We start from the raw sequence: 13,460 nt of genomic DNA, 5'->3' as shown, positions 1-13,460 counted from the left end.
GTTCGCGTTACCTACCTTTCGTACTGTTTTCATTATTTGAGTTTCCTTATAGCTTTCTTCTGTACTGCTGTCACAATTGATAAATGAAGTGAATATGACATTCAACACAAACGTAGAAAGTGGTTTGGGCTTATTTTTGGTTCTGAAGTTTGAGTTTAAGAATGGGAATTATTTGTAGTTCAATGGATTCAATAAAGGGCAGTACATGGCTAATGTGATTTTAATGACATTTTCATTCCTCCACAAACACAACTACACAGACGTAAATAGAGCCATGCATACAGCACACACATAAGGCTTAGAACGGTACAGGGCAACATATATGCTGATTCTTTTGCTCCATTTCAGGTTGTCACTCTGGCTTACGGGGTCATTCACTATTGGTTCCCTCATATCATTGTCCCCTAAAGTATTCAACCTCCTTCACAGGATCTGAGTTGGACGACCGGTATGTGGTTTAGAAAATAGTGTGGTGAGGCAGAGCATGATCAACCAGCATTATCGTCAAGATCTTTATCAACATTTATACCATGGTCTGGGTGAATGCTCGATTCTGATTGGCTGCAGGGGTGCACATTAAGTAAGGGATAATGCCCGACGAGGTGTACAATATCACCTGATAATGGACGTTGCGGAGGCGTGAACTGTCCGACGCGCAGTGGTTGCTTCCGCGGAGTCCCATTATCAGGTGATATCGTACACCTCATCGGGCAATATCCCTTAGGCCTACCTATATGCTAGCACATTTCGTCCACACGATATCGTTTACCTTCATTATTACTGTCATCGTGACCCTCGTGTCTTTAAGAAACTTGTCATTTGGAAGGAGGTGAATCTCCATCTCTGGCCCTGGAGAAACATGGAACGTCATCTTTTGTTCCTTAAGAAGTGAAGAACCCACATATCTTGCCATGGAGAGGTTGGACTCTTTTCTCACCAAGGAGGGAAACAGGTCTACCCATCTCTGGCCTCCTGCTGCAGCTGAAACTGCTTGAATAAATGATGACAGCACCATCAACATGACGCAACTTACAGATATGTGGAAACTACTGCTAAAACATGCATGCTGTATGCATTATTCTTGTCTCAGTTTAATTTAATATCAGTACAGTACGTATCTTTTCCAAGGGTATGTTGTCTTTTTTTCATGAGATGTTTGTTCTTTTTCCGTGCAACATTGAAGTGAGTTGTAAAGTAAATTTGTAGTGGTTACATAACCATGTAGCGCAAGGCCGTGGCCACGGAGTCAACATTGGGGGGGGGGCCGAAAACATTTTTTAATTATAATTTCGGACAGCGTGCGTGGTCGCCTGTCGTAGCCTAGCACATTTATGTTTTTATATCAATATATTGGGGGGAACATTTTGACCAGATTTGAATATGGGGGGGGGGGGGGGGGGGGGGGGGGGGTCTGCAGGGTCTGGGATCGCTCCATTAACAAGCGTTCACTTCCTTTAAGGCGGGTACTGTAATGAAGTTTAAAACTATTGGATCTGCCCAGAGCCACTCTGATCTGCCCTAACCAATCGCTAGCGTTCGCCTTGGCCAACTCCTTCACCACTACTGTAACGGAGCTAGCTGCCGTAGCTGGAAAATCAAACTTTTCCCGAACCCCGTGGGGACGAAGGCCACAACATCATGGCCACCAACAAAACTTAGCAAAGATTGTTCTTGCTCCGGCTTTAACTGTTGGATATTCAGCAGCGTTGCCACAACGGACCGAATGAATGGCTTCGCTCGCATCTTTCTCCTCTGCCATTACTGAACTACAACTCAAACTAGCACACAACATCAACGTCATCATTCTCAGCCACTCCCTCTGTTCGCTGATTGGACCTACAAAAAATTGGTTTGCGAAAACCGACTTATGTGCTGAATTCCCAGACCTAGTACAGAAGCAAAATCAAAATTGAGCGGAAGTACGTAGGAGGGCAGAGCCAGGCTAGATGTGTCCCCCCCATTATGTATTATGATTACGGCCTTGATGTAGTGGGTACATTTCGCTGTTGAGCAGACAAAGTGTAGCAGGTTTTGAAAAACACAGAATGTGTGCCGTAAAGCATTTTGAACAGCGTATAAATGACTATACGCTGTTCAAATATACCATAGGGAGAAGTACACCTCTGCTGTGGGTCAACTCCGGCTGTTGTGATGTCGTGGCCTCCTCTGTCTCATCCATAAAGAATCCCCCACACATCTGCCTTCACACATGGGTTAGGGTGGTTATCCCAGAGATCTAAGACTGCTTTATCTCCCTCCACTGTTGTCTGCCTCTCACACTACCTGGTGATGGTACTGGTGATTGCGCTTTGTGCCCCTAAGGACATCTCTCCTCTTTCGTTCTTGGTAATGGAGGGAGTCAGGGAGTCGGGTGGCTGAGCGGTGAGGGAATCGGCCTAGTAATCTGAAGGTTGCCAGTTCGATTCCCGGCCGTGCAAAATGACGTTGTGTCCTTGGGCAAGGCACTTCACCCTACTTGCTTCGGGGGGAATGTCCCTGTACTTACTGTAAGTCGCTTTGGATAAGAGCGTCTGCTAAATGACTAAATGTAAAAATGTAAATGTAATGGGGCTGCAGCTTGAATAGAAGATGGAAGAAGTAGCAGAGGGACGGATGAGAAATTCCTCAGCATGTTGTTTCTCATATTTCTATTGCATTTTGCCTCTTCCTCACTCAATGACAAACCCTAATGAAATGTCTTCCCTGTTTGGTTTCACCGGTGTCGAAGCAGTTTGTGTGTTTATCCAGACCTCTGGGTCTTTGTTTACCCACTGGTAATTTGTGTTTCAAATCCCTCAATCCTTAGGTGGATCACAAGGTGCATATGTGAGAGAGACATAAAATGGTGTGTCAGAGAAAGAAAGGCAATACACTTTTACTTTTGGCCAATATCCATGGGAGAAGTTTATTGTCCCTGGGTTTATGCTATGGACAAGATGGATCACAACTCTGGGAGCCAACATTGTTGTGTAGTGCTAAAAATGGCCACCGCGTATTTATATTTCACAGAACCCACAGTTGGTGACGCCTTGTTGGTCAGCTTCACTTTACTTCAATAGGAAGAGACAAGATTAAAAACAAAATATAAAAGGCAGGAGCGCACATCTTGGGACAGGAGAGAGAAGTAGATTGTGGTTGGGTTGGTGAATGTGGATACAGCATGTTAAAGAAGATTGAGAGGGGAGAAGGGACGTGGTGACACATGATTGAGGAAGGTTCCGGATTCAGAACGAGGACTGACAGAGTGGGATGGATAGTCTACTTGGGTTACCGACCCCACGTCCTCTTGCTGAACACATCCGCCACTTTCTGAGGCTGATGGATTTCTGGCTCGCGTAAAAGATGACAATGCTGATCAGCTCTCTGTATTCTTTACATATACGTTACAGTCAAGCGCTTCATGACAAATACATTCATTTTGGTGAACGTTTGGATGGTTTGGTCCCCCACTGAACACAATTGGAAAGAGGAGCCCAGTGTTAGACAATGCAGGAACTGTACCGTCTTGTCAGAATGTGCATGTCAAGTCATGATTAAGGGACAGAGAGCTCGTGGGAGCTAATGAGGAAGGCATAATGAAAGAAAGACAGAGTGGAGATTTCAACATGTACAGTAATGCATGTTTTGAGGAAGACAAAGAAGCGAAGAGAGATACAAAAAAAAAAAAGCAGGTGAGGGAAATGATGAGGATATTTTGGGTGCGAGCAGCTGGAGGGTCTGATTAATAAGTTCTAGCACTGAAATATTACACGTTATACTTTATATTTAAAATCAGCTTAGCAAATGTCGGTTTTGGACACCCGTGGTGTGAGATCTGTGAGTCTTTATGTTTGAGTCTGTCAAAAAGCACCAGTGAGTAGCGCCTATTTCTTCATCAAGTGATCTCTTCAAGCTTTGACACTGCTGTGTCTCTCGTGTTTGTCAGTTGAGATATGGCTGCCTGTGTGTGTGTGTGTGTGTGTGTGTGTGCGATTGTGAGTATGTATATTTGTATGTAGGCTTGTGTGTGTGTTTTTATGCTCGTGTGCGATTGTATGCCTGCGAGTCTTAACCCCAGAGGCCTTTGCTGTCACAGGCCTTCACACTCCCCAGTGACAAGGTTCCAAACTGGGTCACAGCTTTTTGGATGTGTAGCCTATCCTCCCTTGTTCCATCTACCATAGAATTATCACTTTCACTAAAGCATATGTACCTCTTTTACTAAGCTGAAATTGATCAACTAACGGAAAATGCCACCTACAGCCTGTGGAGAAAAAAAAACTGCTCTTATGTAACTCAGCTATCAAATGGGTGCACCTAATCTAGTTTCTAAATGTTTAAAAATGCATAGATAGTTTGCAAAAGTCTTGAATATCATTTAGTAAATGCTTTGGTAAGCATAAATTGCTTCATTAGTAAGTGTTTATAAAAACATTGTTAACACAAGTTTAGCATAGTGTTTGTTTTTATCATATTTATTATACTGAGCACACATTAAAAGCATATATAACTAGAGAGGGTACAATTTCTGGGGAAATTGTAGGGTGTCCTTGCTTGCGTCGGTTGCACAGGGGTCCGTTTTTTAATGACATTTTTACAACTGATATTTCTGTATATTTTATATAAAAATGCATAGGGCCTACTTATTATTTATAAAGATGACATAGATTTAAAAGCATCTTTTTTTTGCTGCTCATTTAGCCTACAACTCAAAATACGAGTGAAGTGTAGAATGAAATATGATATCTTCTCATTTCCCCTGCAAGAGGCAGCCTCATAGCTGAATCAAAACGAATACATTTGGCAGACCGGTGTAAAAATTGACCTAATCTCTATGACTTAAACGTCCTTTTAAGTTTTCCCTTCTCGTGATATTTTCAGGCATTTAGCCTAGCTACTCATATTGCATTCATTCATTAACCCCTTTGAAGATTATTCTACGACGTTACCGGCAGCAGAAGATGGAATCGCGATTCAAACAGTACCATCTGCTAACTGAAAATATGCCCCCAAAAACGTAAATAAGCTTGACATTTATTTAGCGGAAAATCGCTCATTCATAAAAAGCTCACTGGTAGCGATCATTGTCAGTAACAACGCAAAATGCGATATAGCCCTGTGTGGAGAAGCTGTCCCGGTAAATTGTACTACTACAGTACAGTACTAGACTACTGCTGTGTTCGTCTTGGTAGCGATTGCGTTGGTTGAATTCGATTAAACGTTCCGTTGTATGGTTTAGGCTGAAATTAATTATTTTCATGAACAGATTGACAAAGTTTAGGTTGTGGCAATGAAGTTCAGGTTAGTAGTCAGATAGTTTCACCTATTGAAAGACTTTGATTTAAGTAAGGGGCCCGCCGAACATGTTCTGTCGCCGTTTGACTTCCTAAACAGCTGTGTACTGTAGATGTTTTTGTAGTGTGTCTCGCATAGGCTACATCGTTGCAATGAGCAGCACTGGTTTGAAACCACAGGTAATGATAATTTCACCAACAAATCGTTTACTTGTAATGTAATTTCATAATAAATCCTACAACGAAACTGTATTTGTGAGGAATGTTTATTTTAACGATTGAAAACAGATGCATCATAGACCACTGTAGTATGTGTTGCCCGGGCAACAGAGGCTAATGTCATGATGCTAATGCTTCAGTGAAATAGTAGACTACCGTTTCCGAAAGTAGATGTGGGCCTACTTCCTTAATAATATCAGCTAATATTGTACATTACATTTCATAATTGTGTTTCACATCACAAAGTAAAATGAGTAAATAGTTATCACCCTGGCCTCTTTGCTTGTGGCGTTCCTGCAGCTGCCTTGCAGTAAAGCTATAGTTAGCCTAGCTATCCCCCAAGTTAACAGATGCGAAACGAATGTTCTGCTACAGGTAGTCACGCGTGTTTTCGTGACATTAGTGACGTAGTGACGTTAGTAACGTCAGTGACTGTGGCTAGCAAATTAGCCACCGTTAGCTTCACTTTTCACCACAAAAACGCAATTTCTACTTAAACCATGCAACGGAACGTAAATAAAAATACAACCAACGCAATCGCTACCAAGACGAACCTTTTGACACCGCCGTTGTGTATGTAGTCCAAATATTGACTGATCCTTAGGGGGGCGAAAATAAACAATAATAAATAAATAAATATATATGTGAGAGAACAAAGGTTGTGCTCTCGCCGAAGGCTTGAGCACACCCAAATATGATGTTAGTCATTTAATCATTTCAATATTATATACACACAATAATTGGTTTTGCATATGATCAACTATGGGTTTCACATCGACAGATGTTTTGTAATTAGGAAAGATATTACACCTCAGACTTTTCTTCCTCTATCCCACCAAACTCCGTCTGAGGTCATTGAACCATTGAATCAGTGTTGTTGTAGTAAAAGGCAAACCTGTGTGCCTAGTTTGTGGGAACTTGCTCACAGGGATAAACAAGGAAAAACAGCTGAGAGTAGCCTCATCAACTCCAGCCATCGCATTAGAGAGATAAGCATGATATATTGTATGTTCAATAATTTAGTTTGGCCCTTAAAGGATGTTAGAAAGACTGAAATGTTCCATGGTGGGGGAAACACTCTCTACTTCTCCTCTCTCCCCTCACCCCTATACCCCCCCTCCTCTCTCCCCTCATCCCTATACCCCCCCTCCTCTCTCCCCTCACCCCTATACCCCCCCTCCTCTCTACCCTCACCCCTATACCCCCCCTCCTCTCTACGCTCACCCGTATACCCCCCCTCCTCTCTACCCTCACCCCTATACCCCCCCTCCTCTCTACCCTCACCCCTATACCCCCCCTCCTCTCTACCCTCACCCCTATACCCCCCCTCCTCTCTACCCTCACCCCTATACCCCCCCTCCTCTCTACCCTCACCCCTCTACCCCCTATAGAGATGTTTCCCACCCCTGCGTTAGACTACATATCAGTGCATTAGCTGAATGGTACCCCGGAGTGTTAAACTGGAATCCCTAGTGCCTTGTTCTCGGCCAATGAGGCTTAAATATAGGGCTGAATATGTTATCAAGTATCTTGTTGAGGATACATGAGGTGGGGTCGATATGCATGTGTATAAATGGGGAGTTGGTATGGTGTCCAGGAGAGATGATTGTGGACTGTAAATGCATACAGATCAAGAGCTAGGGGAACATGCCATGCTGTCTGTGAGTCTTATTTGTGGGACTTTCCAAAAACATAATTGATAATAATTAATGGATCAGTAAATCTGACAGAAAAGGACACAAAAACGCACAAAGAGTATTGTGTGACTAAAGGAGTGTGATAGTGAAGATAAGGACTGGACTGTAGTGTCCTAGTACTCAACAGCATGCATTGACAACACTGGACACAATCAACGTGATGGTTTGGATGAAACATTTGAAACTTTTGAGGGAAAAATCATTCTTTTTAAGGTTAATCGTGGATTAATCATCAAAAGTTACAGCTGAACATCTTATTTCCCTGTTCTCTAATGGAGATCTATCTGGTCTTGAAGTGCTTTGTGTGCAAAACTCCTTGGGTAAAGCCCTGAGCTACAATTTTTCATTGCCAACCACAACATTTACACACATATAAACACACACACACACCTTTGCCTGTGAACATGTGGGTGTACTCCAGAAATTAAGTGTCTGATTTGCCATGGAGAAAGAGACATCAAAGACTTCCTGTTTGGCTCCAATCCCATTGGATCTCAGCCCTGAGATCTTCTGACTATCATCATCCGCTAGTCGGGTCAAAAGCCCCATCCAGCTCCTTTGAGGACTAACAGAAGGTGTGTAGCAGTGACTGCTTCAGGCAACACAACTGCAGGGGCAAACTGTCTCCTCCTGAAAAGCTTATTAATATCCATGATGGAGTGTAGAGAGACCTTCTCCACCACTCAGGTTATGGATACCTTGTCCTGAGAGGCTGAGAGCTGAAGGGGCTGTAGGCTCTTTGTTCCAAGCAGGTTTTTTTTTTTTTACCTGACAGACTATTTTTTCAAGGCTCTCTGCCTCTCAGACCCTCAAGAGCCTCTCAGGCCCTCATACTCTTGGTGTTCCCGTTTCTGTGACACTATCCTCTCAGACCTCCTGGCTGTTTCACCCTTTCAGTTTAGCAGGCGCTAAGCCCCCCAGCCTCTCTGATTGTTAGCTCTCATAAGCGCCTCATTTCCTCCTAGCTGCTGCCTTTCAGCATCCAATCTTACTGTACCAGCCTCCCAGCTCCTCATATTCCCTTCTTCTCAGTCTCCTAGCTCCTCAGTCTCTTACCTTCAGATCCTTTCATCCTCCAAGATCCTCAGCTTTTCAGACTAGGACTGTTTAAAGTGCCTGGGAGTATCTGTAAGATTCAAGATGGTGGAAAAACATATTGAAATGTGATAAATTACTTATAACACATATGGTCAAATCATGTGTCCTACTCTATGTGCGAAATAATTGCATTCATGGCTTAAATGACTTGGTTGTCCATTTTAGGGAACGAACTATTGTTATGTTGTGGTCTATTTAAACCCAATTTCACAAAGTGATGGCTTTACAGTAGAGGTTTCTCAGATGTCTGTCTCTCTCTCAGGTGAGTTATCGACTTGTTGTATTGCATTTGTATGTTCCTTTTCTATACCTATAAATAAATAAAAATGCTCTCTGACCTTCATCCTTCAAATAGACACCCTCAGACTCCTATCTGGTTATTTCATTGACCTCTCATGATTATCTGTCCATCCAACTTAATGTTTACTAATTACACATTCACAACCCAGAACCTGAATCGATGGCACACCGTTGGAGGAGATAGGTATTTATTCCACAATGACTACCTTAAAGTACAAAGGGAGGAGGTGCTTCCAGGTTTTCATTCTCTGAATGTGGAGGCACAGGATGGTAACTGTCAGGACAGGCAGCTGTTGATCTGTAGCACTCTGAGCCAAGGGGAACTCAGATACATTTAACCTTGTGAACCTAGGAAGGACTCTGCCAAAGTTTAAACAGCAGATGAATGTAGTCATGAGGTGGGATAAGGTCATGAATCAATGTTACAGCGTTATTGCAAACAGTTTTCTTGTTGGGCAACTTGAACCAGTATCACCAGAAACTGAACGCTATCAAACCAGAGATTAAAATAGTTAAACAATGGTCTCCTCAGGTAATGGAGAAACTAAGTGACTGTTTATATTGTCCTGACTGGTCAGTTTTTAAAGAGGCATGTCAGGAGGACTTTTATGTTACCTGTAACATACATGTTTGTGAAAATGTGTGTATTCCAACTAAGTCTTGTCATTGTCTACAGCAATATTAAGCCATGGTTTAGCAAAGTAGTTGCTAATGATATAATTAGCTAATGCTAATGATAGTAAAGGTGTTTGGGAAGGTCCGTTTCAAATCATTAAGACCACTGCTTTGGTTATTAACGACTACAGGTTGCTAGACAAGCTCAGTGTGTTCTTCAGTCACTTTGATAAAAGTACATTGGCCCTTTCAGGTTGACCAACAGTGTCCAGCTCAATATCTCCCCATTGTGATAAAGGAGTATGACGTGAGAAACCTGCAGGAGCAGATTATTAGAAAAGCACTAAGCCCCAACATGATATCATCGGCAACTTTAAAAAACTGTGCAAAAAAAACTTGCTCCGGTTCTCACTGATATGTTTAACCAACCTCTCAATCAATGAAAAGTAGAGCACCTAGAAAATCTTACATCAGTCGTAAGAACCTCAGCAATGATGGACATTTTGTGCACCTTGTTAGTCATCACCTAATGCAGCTAGCCTAGACTCAACAATTTGCATACAGACTACCATGTCTGTTGAGCATTATATTACCCTCCGTCTACATTTCATCCTGCAGCAACTGATACCTATGCTTGGGTTGTCTTTCTTGTTTATAGCTCAGCCTTCAACACAATTGATTGGATTTTGCACTTTCTATAGAACAGAACTCAATTAATAAGTGTTTCTAATATCCTGACCGTAAATACTGGGGCTCCACAAGGCTGTGCTATGACCTCTGCTGTGCACTGTACTCGTATACAAATGGCTGTATGCCTTCTCTCTCCTCGATTGAGGATGAGGATCATTCTGGATCATTCTGTCCGATTTCACCAGTCCCTTCAACACCATACAACCTCAGCTGCTGGGGGAGAAGATGAGGCGGATGGAGGTGGTTGCCCTCTTGGTCTCCTGGGTGGTCAACATCTATCTGTCGGTCAAACCACCATTTGTGAAGCTGCAGAGCTGTGTCTGACCGTGTTCATCACAAGCGCTCCCCAAGGACTGACACTTTCCAAGCTACTGGCCGTTATGAACAATGCCTCCCACCCCCTCCGCAACATGGTTGTGGTGAAATAGAGCACCTTTAGTAGCCTACTAAACTGGTTGTTACACCACACAAGGAGTGCTAACAGAAGCCCATCTTTCCAGCAACCATTACACTCTATAATGGCTCTCTGTGAGCCGGAACATTTTACATTTACATTTTAGTCATTTAGCAGACGTTCTTATCCAGAGCGACTTACAGTAAGTACAGGGACATTCCCCCCGAGGCAAGTAGGGTGAAGTGCCTTGCCCAAGGACACAACGTCATTTGGCACGGCCGGGAATCGAACTGGCAACCTTCAGATTACTAGCCCGATTCCGTAACCGCTTAGCCACCTGACTCCCACGTTGCCAGTGTTGCACGAGTGGTTCAACACTGGCAACGTGGGACATAATTACAGACAGTGAATGAGAATGTCCAGAATGGAGGTGAGTGTGTGGTGCAGCACTGCCAGTGTTGCACGAGTGGTGCAACACTGGCAGTGCTGCACCACACACTCACCTCCATTCTGGACATTCTCATTCACTGTCTGTAATTATGTGTTTGAACTGCTCAGTTTGCACTGTGTAGTATTAGGTACAGCTCACAGTACTTGGTACACCACTCCCAAGGTAAGTGCTTCTGTATTCATTGATTTACCCAAACACTCATCTGTGCAGTTTGCTGGTTCATGATAATTACTGGCCCATGCCATTCACATGCTTTTCACTGCTGTTCACTGTCAGCAGTATCAGTCAGTATAAGTCCCCTGTGTGTCTCCTATGGTTAAACTGTTTTGTGTGTCACCAGCATGAAATAGTTTTGCACATGTGTATTAATCCTATGATTTAACCCTGTATTTTCCCACATTCTGCTCAAAGGGTTGAAGGATACTGTTGGTCATTTTATACTTATTTCAATGTTGTATTGTAGGTTTTGGACGCTCAACACCTAAAGCTGTTGTGTTCACCAGTGTAGCCAGACCAGCTATGTCCACTGAGAGGGTGTGCTACTGTAAAACAGCAACCACAGATGCTATCAGATAGGGGGATAGACCAAGAGAAAGAAGCAAGGCAAACCATTGTCATAACGACAGCAGCTGTAGAAACGTGTGTGGGAAGTCTAATGCACATTTAAGTACCTCAAGTAAAAATGCTGTACAACTTTGAACTTTGAAGGTTACACTGCCATTAAAAAATGTTCACCTGTTGCACAAATCAATTTTATGTTACAGTGGTGCACAAGTCTGGTGCTTCACAGGTGATTAACCACTATCTATCCTGTCTCAATCTGGGGGAAGGTGTGCCTTTTTGTGTTGAGAAAGACACAGTCAAGCATGTACATTCTGTGATATTGCTGTAGCAGAGGGTAAATACAAAGTTGGAGTGGAACTTTTAATGTAGAAATGTTTCTGCTAGGTACTTCATACTCTCACAGAAACAAATGTGCTTTGATCAAATGTTTATATGGGCAAGCCAAGCTAGCAATTTGGTTGTCATGTACAATATGAGTTAATTGAGAAGGAGTAGGCTTACAGACCTAGAAACAATCTCAAAAGAGATGGTCTTTACATACCTTAGAGTTGAATAGGCTTGTATTTATTTACTGATAATGTGTTGATGAGTTTGAAAAAGTGTCTAGGAGTCTGTACTGTTGAAGTGGAGGCTTGAAGTGAACGTAACAAATGTAATGATATAGTATGCGATGAAGTCTTTGTGGGTCAAATGTTGTGCGGTTGGAGGGTTATGTGTGTGAGAGGGGGGCAGGGGATGGTGAATAATGGGTGTTAACAAAAGACTTACTGAGGTGGTGTGGTGAAAATTTGGAATACAGTTATAATGTGTGTGTTTTATATATGAGGAATGTGTTTTAATGGAAGTTTAAAGTTGGTTAAGAAGCTTGATACAGTGAAAGTTGATTCAACTCATTTGGTAGAGATGCCACCTGTAGTTTTATAACACCTAACTAGGAGACGTGAAGTCTAGGGACGGGAAGTCTGGGTGACCTGGGAGAGTTCTTGTCACCTGGGGAGGAAGAGACAGCTGGGAACTGATCAAGCTGCTCTGGCCCTTCCTGTTGCATGGGTGGTGTTAATTAAATACTTGTTTGAAGATGCCCGCACAAAGGACAGTTGACCATTTGACTGATCAACTTCTGTGGCTTTACTATCTACTGGTTTGGGGAGAGATGCCACATCAAAGAACTGTGGGACACTTGGTATGGAGTCAAACTGTCACTGAGCAGTGCTGACCAATCACAGAGTTTGCTACATTGATGGATTGACCATCAGAAGAACCATTTGATCTAAAGTTTATATAAGGCAAGGTTTTAGGGTTGTTCTTCATCACTCTTGCGAACGACCTGTGGCTAGCACCTCCTTCGTTATGACTGATCACAAAGTACTTTGTTAATTCTTAATTTGTACAAGCAAAATAAATGTATTGAAACCGCCATCTCTTGACTATTCAGATCTACACAGTGCCACTAGAATTTTTCCACTACAGTGGTTTTCTGTGAGGATGTCTCCATAAACAGCACCTAAAGTCTCTCTATCTCTCCAATGCTCTTTCCCTTATCTCGCTCTCCCCCCTCTCCCTCTAAGCCTGTTTGCAGTTTGGGACATGGAATGGGTAGAGCTTTGCTAGGGATTACACTGGTTAATGCCTTTGCTTGGCTCTGAGGGAGAATCCAGGCGGTCCCAAAACAATATATCTCATGAGAAAAATGTCAGCACACCAGACAAAGCTTCATACTGGTCAGAACACAAAGCTGATGTGGAGGGTTTTATTTTATGTTTAGTTATTCAGTTAGATTACTTGGTTTATCAAAATACCCACACTAATTTTTCTTATTTGTCCTTTAAACCACGTATTTCAGAAGATAAAATAACAGAAATGATTTCAATGTGCAGTTAGCTTACATTTATGTGTGCAGCTATGTGTGCAGCTATGTGTGCAGCTATGTGTGTCGACCATCATAAAACCAATAATAAATACCAGTCATAACATCACAGCCTAACCCGAATGGAGGTTTATTAAGAATGGAACAATTACTGTGTGTGCGTGTGTGTCGAGCGGGGTGAGTGGGTGGGGTGGGTGGGGTGGGGTGGGGTGGGGTGGGGTGGGGTGAGTGGGTGGGGTGGGTGGGGTGGGGTGGGTGGTGTGGGGTGGGGTGGGTGGGGTGCGGTGTGGTG

Source organism: Osmerus eperlanus, chromosome 28 (genome assembly GCF_963692335.1).
Source record: "Osmerus eperlanus chromosome 28, fOsmEpe2.1, whole genome shotgun sequence".
NCBI classification, from domain to species: Eukaryota; Metazoa; Chordata; class Actinopteri; order Osmeriformes; family Osmeridae; genus Osmerus; species Osmerus eperlanus.
The sequence above is the reverse complement of the archived record's forward strand: the minus strand, read 5'-3'. Positions refer to the sequence as shown.